At 43.6% G+C, this 13,102-nt stretch overlaps 1 protein-coding gene and 1 long non-coding RNA gene across 2 annotated transcripts in view; both read right to left on the bottom strand.

Annotated features, from left to right (window-relative positions):
- LOC126474605 (LIM domain only protein 3-like) overlaps positions 1-13,102 on the bottom strand; it is a 1,048,859-nt gene that overhangs the window by 197,722 nt on the left and 838,035 nt on the right. The window lies entirely within an intron of this gene.
- Positions 1,852-6,411, bottom strand: LOC126475282 (uncharacterized). Its single transcript, XR_007586687.1, has 2 exons — positions 6,086-6,411; positions 1,852-2,134 (listed from the first exon to the last, which is right to left on the bottom strand). It is a non-coding gene; the product is annotated as an uncharacterized LOC126475282 (long non-coding RNA).

Genomic DNA, 13,102 nt, shown 5'->3' with positions numbered 1-13,102 from the left:
TTTGATAGCATACTTTGGCTTTATGATATAATTGAGGTCTTTCGCTAGTAGGTAACATGGAGCAGAAAGGGAAGACACTAACGTGGGTATTGGAGCACCATCTTTATGTAATTTGGGTAAGCTATGTAACCTAGAAGAAGTCTTGTTCATATTAACTATCACACAGCTTTTGGTTTCAGACATAATACTTTTTATTTGCTCGTTGAAAGCTGAAATAGGATTTTTTTGTAGGTGTTGGGAATCGGAATTACTACGAGAGTGATTCACTTTTACAACGTAATCACCTTTGTTCAAATGAACTAATCTGTTTGATTTATCGGCTTTGGTAGGGATGAAATTGGTGGAGATTGTTTTCTTCTTGAACTCTGTTTACTTTCTTGTGTTCGAACATTAGACTTATATGCTGAGAATGAGACTTCGCCACATAACGTTCTTTGACATGTTAGAGTCAGTTGTCGGAACAAGCATTATAAAGTCACTGATCGCCGTATCATGCAAATTATTCGATATTTCAACCACAGTTAGAGGTTCCATAATGGATCAGATAAGTTTTACTAACCTGTCTTCATTAATACAAAAATAATAATTTGCTTCTGCCAACATCAACGGGCGTACTGTTTGTATTCTCTAGCAATAAGTCTGACCTAGCATTTCAATAGAAGTATAGTATCGTCAGCCCCTGCGGATAATTTGGACCCCTAAATATATAATAAACAATACGGTGCCTTCTCGTCGTGAATGCCTCAATTAATAGTAGTAATCTGCAGTCTTGCCTGTGAGCCCCGACGCAGTAGCTAGTTTTACCAGTGAACAGCGAGTTTATCTCATTTTCGACTGCCGACAAAACTTTGTCAGGTAGGCATTTGGAGCAGTATTACTATAGTTATGTCTGTGAGAGTACTCATTATGATGTTTGACTTCTATTGCAAATATGCCACAGATTGTATCCCAGTGTTAATATTGTAGTTTAAGCTTAAGGAAAGACGATAAGTTTATGTACACAAACATGTATTATCACCCCTGGAAATGTGTATGAGCTCCCCAACAAAAAAAGTCCAAATTATAATGACTGCTTCTGGGAAATTTAGCGTTGCAGATGACTGATAAAGAGTTTACGCTTAGGGGGAAACAAGAAATAAGAACTTGGGGTAAAGAAGACATAATAAGGCTTTACATACACTGTCAGAGAAAAGAATGGGCAAAAAGTGCAGCAAAACTGTTTCAGTGCGTAGATCAACCCTACACAGGCTCTTTCCTGTTGACTGCCTTTTGAGGAAGTTAATACAGGAAAGAGTGTAAGAAGAAATGGATGCTTGTGAAATGTGGGCCCACGATGAGTGTACTGGTTCTAGAGACTGACAATTATTTGTGCGATTTTTGTGAATAGATGTTTGCGAATAGTGTTTTTCAAAATACTGAAGCTGTGTGAATGGTGATAAAAATAATTTTTCAAATAAATTTAAGAATTGGGACGATGAGCAAGTGGAATTCCACATTGTACACTCTTATAATTATATCTAATTTAATAAAACTGCCTTCCTTGTAAATTCTGGTTTAATCTTGTGAGTTTATCCTGTGGGACTCAAATTATCAGCAAATCATTTTTCGCAGATTGTGTAAGTTCCACGAAACAAACTTCGTTTTTTGCCACATTCATCACTCCTGAGAAACTGTGTGATAAATAAGTCAAAGATATGTCATTGTATGTGCACAGCAACTCTTATGTACATAGTAATGAAATTGTGGCAATAAATATAAAAAATGAAAATGGGGGCCCAACATACCACCTCTTCCTCTAAGGGAATGATACAACCAGTGGACGCCTTAGGTATTGAGCAATTAAATACAACATTAAGTGTTACTGCATTTTATTTTTTTGAAACCAGAGGCTACACTGTTAGTAAGGTGTCGTCAAGAAAACCCATCGATGAATCAAATCAGCATCAGATGCCTATCCCGGGAAGAAGCCAGGATAGATTCCACCGGGGATGCCACCAGGGTAGATCCCTCCAGGGTAGATACCGCCCGGGTAGATCCCTCCAGGGTAGACACCGCCCGGGTACAACAGTCCACCACCTCCTCCGTGAGGCATGGCGGTTGCCACTGCAAACGCCACCGCTGCGACAAACAGGACCTGCCGCACAACACATGGTATCAGTGCTGGTAATACTCTGCCGTCTTCTACAGAAAACACAAAATTATAACTACTGCATTCTACTTTGAATTAATAATATCTACATCTACATACATATTCCTCAAGCTCCCGTATTGTGTGTGGCGGAGGGTACCCTGTACCACTACTTGTCATTTCCTTTCCTGTTCCTCTCGCAAATAGAGCGAGAGAAAAACGACTATCTATATAGCTCCTTATGAGCACTAATTTCTCGTGGCTTATCTTAGTGGTCCTTACGCGAAATGTAGTATGTTGCCGGCAGTAGAGTCGTTCTGCAGTCACATTCAAATGTCGGGCTCTAAATTTTCTCAGTAGTGTTCCTCGGAAAGAACGTCACCTTCCCTCAAGGGAAGGTGTTATTCGCGCCTACCGGTAACAAATCTAGCAGCCCACCTCTGAATTGCTTAGATGTTCTCCTTCAGCCCGACGTGGTAAGGATCCCAAACACTCGAACAGTACCCAAGAATAGGTCGCACTAGCACCCGACGTGTGGTCTGTTTTACAGATGAACAACATTTTCCCCAAATTTTCCCAATGAACCGAAGTCGACCATTCGCCTTCCGTACCGTAATGCTCACATGCTCGTTCCATTTCTTATCGCTTTGCAACGCTACTCCCAGACATTTGAAAAATGTGACTCTGTCAAGCAGGACGCTGCTAACGCTATATCCAAACATTACGGTTTTGCTTTCTTACTCATCCGCATTAATTTATATTTTTCTACATTTAGAGCTAGCTGTCATTTATCACACCAGCTGAAAATTTTGTCTAAGTCACTCAGCTTCGACACCTTCCCGTACTCCACAGCATCTTGAGCAAACAAGACACACTGGATTCTATTACTTAACGAGTCTTAGAGCAACTCACATATCTGTGAACCTATTCCATATACTCGTAGATTCGTTAACAGTCTGCAGCGGGGCACCGTTTCAAACGCTTTCTGGAAATCTAGAAATGTCTGCCTGTTGCCTTTCGCTGTATATCATGTGAGGAAAGGGCCAGCTGAGTTTCGCATGAGCGATACTTTCTAAAACCGTGCTGATTCGTGGGCGTAAGTTTCTTGGTTTCAAGAAAATTTGTTATATTTGAACTGAAAACATGTTCAAGGATTCTGCAACAAACCAATGTTAGGGATATTGCTCTGTGATTTTGCGGGTCCCTTCTTTTGTCCACTTCACCTGCGCTTTTTCCAGTCGCTAGGGACTTGGTCCTGGGTGAGATATTTGCGATGAATGCTATCTATGTAGGGAGCCAATGCCGTGTAGTACTTTTTGTACAAAACCGAGTAGGGTTTCCATCCGGACCTCGCAACTTCTTAGTTTTCAGCTCTCTCAGTTGTTTCTCTACGCCAGGGATGCTTATTATATTGTCGCCCAGACTGTACGCCATGCGATGTGTCAAAGGACGGCACGTTTGCACGATTCTCCTGCGTGAACGATTTCTTAAATGCTACCTTCAACTACCACACCAGACTGATCGACACGTGATTGGATGGAAGCGTTAGATGAAAAAGCATATGATTAGTATTTCTCTGGTTCTTGACCAGATCTTTTGTCAAGGTATGACGGTGTTAGTTGTTGTATGCTTCGCGCATGGCTCTTTTCACAGACACACGAATCTGTACTAATCTTTAGCTGTCGTCATTTGTGCGTTCTCTTTTGAACCGAGAGTGTAACAGCTTTTGTTTCCTCAGCATTTTCCGAACTTCATTGTTAAATCATGGAGGGTCTTTTTCGTCCTTAATCCACTTACCAGGCACATACTTTTCCAGAGAACGATTTACAATCTGTTTAAACTTTGCCCATAATTCTTCTACATCCATCATACCGGAACTAAACAATGTCAGTGCACTAAGTGAGATGCAGGAAACAGTTTATCTGCTTTTTCTAGCAATCTGCTAGCGTTCTTGACTGTTTCATTAATTTTCATGACAATAGTTTCTGTAAAGACAGCTTACCCTGAACTGATTAATTAGTATTTTATAAACTGCTTTTTCAGTTCTAGGTAAGGAATTTGCTATTAAATATTCAGTGATAATACAAGAAAGTGATAACGAATTACGGTGACTATAAAGGATACTTTCCGCCTATTTTGGTATAAGGACCCGTGGTCTCCAACAGCTCTTTGCAGAGTAACTGCATTTCCTTCGATTTCTTACCCCCTCTTAAATTTCTGTCTGTAGCGCACTGAAAATATCTGCACGAGGCTGTAACAGACTGTATGCGCTGTGTCTCTTTTGGAAACAAACTTGTTCCATTCACTCACGGTACTTGCAATTGAGAACAGTAGAGTACGTTTTATTCTGTACCCTCAAGTTTGCATTCAGTAATGATCGGTTCTGTCTCTGGCGTGTTTTTCAACAACGTTGACGGCCGTGGTGGCCGAACCGTTCTAGGCGCTACAGTGTGGGACCGCGCGACCACTACAATCGCAGGCATGAATATGTGTGATGTCCTTAGGTTAGTTAGGTTTAAGTAGTTCTAAGTTCTAAGAAGACTGATGACCTCAGAAGTTAAGTCCCATAGTCCTCAGAGCCATTTGAACCATTTTTTTTTCAACAACGTTCGTTGTACGTTAACTGAGACACACAGCAATATGATTAGTATTACTGATGAAGCGTTGACGGACACGTATCTCGTGCGTTGGTTCACTCAATGCTTTTCCATGAACGGGACGACGACGCTATGCTGAATTCTTTCGGCGGCGACGAAAAATACATCACAGAACTTTTGTACCTGGTAGTTGTCGCCTCAGTTCGTGTCATGTATTGTACGTTTTGTTGTTCGCGTATTACTTTCTTTTTATTGTTCACAAAAACAAAGGTAGTTGTGCAACAAACTGAATAGAACGTAATTACTGCAACGAGCCACGGGAAACAATGTATGCCTCGAAGCAAAAAATATATGTGAACAGTCTTAGAAATTTTGTCTTTGGAGCTCAGGTCCCCACTGTATTTGTTGACGAGGTTATCCCTGTTTTAGCATTGGTAAGGAAACGAACCAACCTGCGAAGGATTAAAATTTATAAAAGACAAGTTGTTAAAAATTGTTTTGTCGAACTGCGATTCTGTCGCCCAGACAGCCATTGTCAGTTGATTTTGTAAAATGAATACTCGCACATTTAAGAATTTAAATAAGTCCAATATTTCAATAAGGCCTGCATACATTCATACAAATTCGTTATCAATTTACAGTGCGTTTGCCTGTAGTTCATGTTACAAGTTACCCACATAGTTATACTAGCTATTGTCATGTATCCTTTCGTTAGTGAGAATAGAACAGTCAGGTGTGCAAGTGTTGGTTCCAGACGTCACATATGAGTACCGTATTGGTAATTCTTATTATCATATAGTGCCGTACGATTAAACGTGCTAGAGAAAGAAAGGGAATATGGAATGAAAATTTATTGCAACGGGATTTCGTGACTTCATTAGGTGATTTAATTTCACAGGCAGGCAGTAACATGCATTCGGATAGATTCAACGCGCAACACATTATCCTCATCTACCACGAGAGGAATAAAGCGGTATAAACACTGATTCTTAGTAAATTACAGGATAAATTCAGAATGAGAGATTCCTTAAATGAACGACGATTGCCATAGCAAAATTCACTTGCAGACTGACGATGACTAACAACTGACGACTATGCTGCTTTCGCTTCACTATTTTGGAAGCAGCCGTAAGGAATTCATACCCAGAATAAAATCTGTGCTTGATAAGATATCTGGCACTTTCCCTAAAGGACATATTTGTACCGAATTTGACTTTCTGCTTTGTCTTGTGAAAAAAGATCTACAACTATTACTCTAGTATTCAGGGAGATAACTAGCGTATTTCGTACTTACACTACAGTAGGCCAAACATTTTAAAAATTGCAGTTTTTTAATGATGACCAGAGCTGTGGTACTCACCAGGAGAAGCTTCATGTTAATCCGAATGCGTGAGACGACTGCTGCTGAGAGGACGGGCGGCAGCTTTTATGTGGCGCCGCTGGCGGCGCACGCGACTGACACTGACGTCGACGGCGGGCGTCCAACGTCGTGCCGGTGTAATGTTGATCGCACTTCGCCTGTCGCCGACGGGAATATTTCGACGTCAGCGGAGTCGGCAGCAGCGCTCCGACCGTCAAGGTGACACTGTTGCCTTTTGTCGTCTCTAAACGCCTTGGTGACAACTGTTTCCTTCCGCGAAACGACTTGTTTGTGTTTACTAGAGGTACTTCCATACACGGCGCTTGCAAAATATGTGCTGAGAAAGAAAGGGTATGTCGCTACGATATCACGATATGATCTCTCGTGAACTACGCCAGCTGTCGGTACAGTTCACCGTTTAATAATAGGTTTGTATAGTTTACCGTTTATTAACAGATGCGAGATCTATGCCAGTCGAAGACGAAGTATGAGTGTTCCTGGATTCATACATACTCAGACAATAAGAGTGGTGTTTGTCACTCTACGATGACACTGGTCATACGTGGACGATATTTAAAGAAACAATAGATAAAATAATGTTTTTTAAGTATAACTCAGTAACTGAAGAGAGAGGGAGACAGCAAAGATTCTCTTTGGATAGGTGCAGAGGCAGCTGATTTTGAGTTCGGTAACGAGAAGAACAAACCAGCAAGAGGACAGGATGTATGTTACAGAGTTTTTGAGGCATGGTTTGTGGAATAAACTTTGTATTACGTCTGAAATCTCTCGGAAATGCTTCACTGATTAAGACCACGAAAAGGTGTTGGCGATCACAGGACAGAACCCTCTTTTTTCGTTTCTGAAGTACAGAGATGCGAACAGAGCCGAAGTATTCTAACAGGTTATCCCTTAATGCTAATTCTGCAATTATCATCTTTATTCCATTATTTTAAAATCGTGTAAGAGAGAGCGATGTAGGTTTCATATTCAGTAAAAGAGCTTTACGAGAAGTTTCAGTAATTTTTAACTGTCATCCAAAACAAGGTTCTAGTGGAGACGGTTTGCCGTTGCCTCCTTGGATCTCTTATGAAGAGTGTATAGGTGTCGTGTGGTTGACTGTCGAGTGTGCTCGTGCAGTGTGGTATTGCGTTGTGAGTGTGCTCTTATGAATGAGGGATAGGGAGAGGATAAAACCCTGTGACGGACCGTAGCTTACACTTCTGCAATAACTGTGAAGGGACCGATGAGCTAAACGTCTCCTTTTGGTAAATGAACCACAGTCAACAGCTTTATATGCCCTCAGTCCATGACATGTGGCAGAGAGCTTTATGATTTAGTTCAGGACATTACCACAAAATCTAGTAATCCTAAACTCTTTAAACTCCCCTTACTCTCCCAAATAATGGTTTTCTAAATTTCATCTACTACCAGGAAATGTGCCGGATACCTCTGAGTACAACACCACTGCACACGCTCGTACATGGGAAAGGATATACGAAAGATAGTAAGACGATACATCATCTAACTGTGTCCTCTTATTCTGTAACTGAGCGTTATAGAATCTCACAGCCATAAGTATCTTAAAATTATTATACTAACCATGTAGCCATTAAAAAGAAAAAATATACCACTTTAATATAAATTAAAAGTCAAACATGAATTATCCCCGTATCATATTAACATCTAACTTCTTTCACTTCATAAATTTAAATCCTGTGATTGTGATACAAAGACGAAATAATTTAAAAGGCGGCAATTAATTAATTCTGATCTAAAATAACGAAATAGCGACTGTACTCCAAAAGCTTGTGATGTAACAGCTGCGTTTGCGTTGATGCTAAGTTGGTAAAAGCTTTATGTGGTGCGTTATTCAGACGCAGTAGAGGATTAGAAATGATACACTACTAGAAGCTGGCGAAGAATGTTCGCGACAATAAATAACTATGCCAGCTTCAACCTCAGTGGCGGCCAGAATTGCACTCTTCTATCTTTGCCTTTCCTGGAAAACGCTTATCTAGCTGATGCATCGAGAGTTACGGAACCAGTCTTTCGTGTTTCTAAAACTCTACAAGGACTTTTCTACAAGTCTGGCTCGCCCAGCACTGCTGGAATAAACGTTATGGTTGTTAATGGCATAGAGACGGCCTATGGGTTGCTTGCATAATAATGCTTTTACTTTTCGGCGGAAATTACGGTTTCACGAAACTTACTTAAAGATTCCAACCGCCGCGCGGGATTAGCCGAGCGGTCTCAGGCGCTTCAGCCATGGACTGTGCGGCAGATCCCGGCAGAGGTTCGAGTCCTCCCTCGGGCATGGGTGTGTGTGTTTGTCCTTAGGATAATTTAGGTTAAGTAGTGTGTACGCTTAGGGACTGATGACCTTAGCAGTTAAGTCATATAAGATTTCACACGCATTTGAACTTTTTTTGACTGCTACCATATGGTCACTGAGAAATTTCCGAGGATTTCACAGGCACCGATCGTGTGAAACACAGAAATTTCTTGTTTCACCGCATGCTCGCCTAGCAAAACAGATACTTGCTTAGAGAATATCGGAACAGATGCAAGTGATTAGTTTGAATTTACAGCAAGCATAAAGTAATAAAGTCGCTTTTCATTAAGATACATCATTAGAGGCAAACACTGCCCGAAATTCCTAAAGGATGTATAATACGATCGTCAGCACTTAAGATGTACAGGAGGGCGTGTTGAAAAGTAATGCCTCCGAATTTTTTATTCCATTCCCAATATCGTTAGAGGTATTACATGACGTGCATGTTACTCGATCGACTTTCCCGCTTCGCTCACACATGTTGCAACCGTCTGACGCTAGAGGGCTCTGAATTGTAGGGTGCAACATGGCGGTTTGTAACGTAATTATGTCAGTCCGTGAGAAACAGCGTGTTACAATCGAATTTATAACCAGAGAAAACTTCGTCCACACATACAGCACTCTTTCCTTCAGAATGAGAATGCCATAGCACACACGAGGTTGCGATAGCCGCAAAATTCCGACGCTTTGGGTTCACTGTCACCCGTCATTCTTCATATATTTCCGACTCGGCCGCATCCGATTTACATCTGTTTCCAAACCTTACAGAACACCATCGAATTCTTCACTTTGTTGATGATGAAGCGGTGAAAGCAGATTTAATGTTGTGGTTCCGTGAACAAATTCAAGCTTTGTACACTGCCGCTATCAAGAAATTGGTCTCTAGTTGGGAGAAATATGTGCGTCGTCAGGGTGACTGTGTTGAGAAATAAATATGTCGACATGAAAGAATAAGATGTACAATGTTAAAAAAATTTATTTTCTTTCACAGATTTAAGAGTTTTCACATAAAAAATTCGGAAGCATTACTTCTCAGCCCTCGTACAAACGACGCGGTAGAGAAGGTGTTTTTTTTTTTTTGGAACTCTTTGAAGACGATACAAATCTAAGTCTCATCATAATGACATTCAGAGAAACTTGAAAATATCGGGCCCTTGGTGAAAATGTGTCGGCCGAACCTCAAGCCTAGACTGATACCTGTATAAAGTAGAGTCCTCTGTCATGATTTCTCCTCGTATTTTCGGGCTAATCAGAGGAACTACTTGTAGGGATTCTGAGATGGTTGTCACTAAAAGACAGACTGATTCTCGAGGAGGTTTTGTGTGAAACAGTTTATTAATAGTCAAAATATCCACGGGTGTGCTGCCGGTCTATAGTGTCCAACGGGCACAATATTTCGGCGATCATACATGTCGCCATCATCAGGTGAACTGACGGACTGAGCTCCTGTGAACGTGCCGGCACGGAGATCCGTACGCTATGGCTGCTCAGAGGGAACTGGGTTCGGTCGCGGCGGCGGCCGATTTAAATACCCTCCACCCGCGGCGCGCTCCCTCCGCCGTCCGCGCCCCGCGCCACGGTCGCGCGGTGGAACAGATTGCGACGGCGTCTGAGATGACGTCGGAGTGATGGCTCTGTCCGCCGTGGTCGTCACAACTATACGTTTGCTCGATTTACTCTTGATTAACCCGATCGCTGGTTCCCAAGCCTTGCTAAGATTATAGCCACAGTCACGGTTTATGAGGTCGTCATTGGTGCGAATTTCGATGGCCTCTCTAACAACGCTGTCCCAGTATCTCGACGTCTGTACCAGAATCCTCGTGCGGTCATATTCCATGGCGTGATTTTCCGACAAACAATGTTCAGCGACCGCCGACTTGCTCGGATACATCAGGCGAGTGTGCCTCTGGTGTTCACGGCATCGATCCTCGACGGTACGCATCGTCTGACCAATATACGACTTGCCACATTGACACGGAATCTGGTACACGCCGGCCTTCCTCAAACCGAGGTCATCTTTGGCGCTCCCCACCAGTGCACGAGTTTTATTTGGAGGACAAAACACAGTTCCGACCCGGTGTTTCTTCAGAATGCGAGCGATTTTCCCCGAGAGTGCGCCTGTGTATGGAATAAATGCAGTGCCTACCTCCTCCCTCGTGACTTCATCCATCTCAAGAGGTTGTGCTGCAGTGGTTGGGCGGAGAGCACGTTGAATCTGCCACTCTGAGTACCCATTTTCTCGAAATACAGTTCTCAGATGTTCCAATTCCTGGGGTAGACTCTCTGCGTCAGAGATAGTGCGCGCCCTATGTACTAGAGTTTTAAGTACCCCATTCCTCTGTGAAGGGTGGTGGCAGCTGCCTGCGTGCAAATACAGATCAGTGTGCGTAGTCTTCCGATACACCCCATGACCTAGGGTGCCGTCAGCCCTTCTCTTGACCAAGACGTCAAGGAAAGGTAATTTACCCTCCGTTTCAGTCTCCATAGTGAATTTGATGTTGGGGTGTATGGAGTTTAGATGTGTAAGGAAGTCAAGGAGTTTATCCATACCATGTGGCCAGATGACGAACGTGTCGTCCACGTAACGGAAAAAGCAAGTAGGTTTCCATACGGATGACGACAAGGCTTCCTCCTCGAAGTTCTCCATGTACAATTCGCTACCACCGGTGAGAGTGGGCTACCCATGGTGACTCCCTCCGTTTGTTCGTAGTATTCTCCATTAAAAAGAAAATACGTGGAAGTCAAGACATGCCTAAAAAGTTCAGTGGTCTTCTCGTCAAACTTCTGACTAATCAATTCTAGTGACTCTCGCAGGGGTACCCTCGTAAACAAGGAAACGACGTCAAAACTCACCATGATATCTGACTCATCCAACCTGAAGCTGTCAAGGCGTTTAACAAAATCCACGGAATTACGGATGTGATGAGGGCATTTACCCACATAAGGACTTAATATTCCCGTCAGGTATTTGGCCAACGAATATGTAGGTGCCCTGATGTTGCTGACAATGGGGCGTAATGGTATCCCCTCTTTGTGAACCTTCGGGAGTCCATATAGTCTAGGCGGTACCGGACCTTGGGGTAACAATTTCTTAGCGTCACCCTCCGGTAAATCTGCGTCCTTGAGAAGCGCCCTCGTCTTGTTCTCCACCTTCTTTGTAGGGTCAACGCTGATCTTCCGGTAGGAATCGTCATTTAGCAGGCTCTGCATCTTATCAGTGTAGTCCTTATGGGAGACAACAACTGTAGCATTGCCTTTGTCAGCCGGTAAGACAACAATTTCAGAGCGCCCTCTCAGATCACGAATGGCCGCCCTCTCTTTACTGCTGATATTTGACTTCGTTGGCTTGGATTTCGTCAACGCACGACAAGTTTCACGACGTATTTCCTCGGCTGATTCTGGCGGAAGTCGAGCTGCAACCTGTTCAACAGCACTAACAATTTCTGCGACTGGAGTGAACTTGGGGGTGGGAGCGAAGTTGAGACCTTTCTGCAAAACCGAGACTGCATCATCACTCAAAACCATGCCACTCAAATTGATGACAGTCTTGCACGGAACCTGCAGAGATGGTTTGTCAAGGAGACGTGAGAACTTAGCTGTTTGACGTCCCGTAGCCTTCTTATGGGCGGAATCAGCTGACACCCAGGTGACACCATCAATCCAATCCCAGGAACAAGAAGTAAACTTACTAGCCAGTTGCAAATGTAGTTTGAGTAATTCCTGTGAGATAAACTCAAGGCTCCGGCGGGTGAATTGCACTCTCTCACGTACCAATGCGAGGCTGGCTCGTTTCTTGATTCTCTTGGCTGCTGCAGAATCGATGTGATGCATAACCTTAGCAAAATTTGGAACAACGTTCTCGGAACGACATCTCTTTAGAAAGGCAAGAGTACTTAGCAAACGACATCTACGGTGGCGCAACTTTTCAAATTTCTTCATGCTGCGATACATCTCCTCCCCGTAAAGGTGTATGATGTGATTCTTGAGTTTCTCCCGGCGTATTTGATAGTCAAAATATCCACGGGTGTGCTGCCGGTCTATAGTGTCCAACGGGCACAATATTTCGGCGATCATACATGTCGCCATCATCAGGTGAACTGACGGACTGAGCTCCTGTGAACGTGCCGGCACGGAGATCCGTACGCTATGGCTGCTCAGAGGGAACTGGGTTCGGTCGCGGCGGCGGCCGATTTAAATACCCTCCACCCGCGGCGCGCTCCCTCCGCCGTCCGCGCCCCGCGCCACGGTCGCGCGGTGGAACAGATTGCGACGGCGTCTGAGATGACGTCGGAGTGATGGCTCTGTCCGCCGTGGTCGTCACAACTATACGTTTGCTCGATTTACTCTTGATTAACCCGATCGCTGGTTCCCAAGCCTTGCTAAGATTATAGCCACAGTCACGGTTTATGAGGTCGTCATTGGTGCGAATTTCGATGGCCTCTCTAACAACGCTGTCCCAGTATCTCGACGTCTGTACCAGAATCCTCGTGCGGTCATATTCCATGGCGTGATTTTCCGACAAACAATGTTCAGCGACCGCCGACTTGCTCGGATACATCAGGCGAGTGTGCCTCTGGTGTTCACGGCATCGATCCTCGACGGTACGCATCGTCTGACCAATATACGACTTGCCACATTGACACGGAATCTGGTACACGCCGGCCTTCCTCAAACCGAGGTCATCT

Source organism: Schistocerca serialis, chromosome 4 (assembly GCF_023864345.2).
Source record: "Schistocerca serialis cubense isolate TAMUIC-IGC-003099 chromosome 4, iqSchSeri2.2, whole genome shotgun sequence".
NCBI lineage: Eukaryota > Metazoa > Arthropoda > Insecta > Orthoptera > Acrididae > Schistocerca > Schistocerca serialis.
This window is presented reverse-complemented; position numbering and strand designations above follow the sequence as displayed.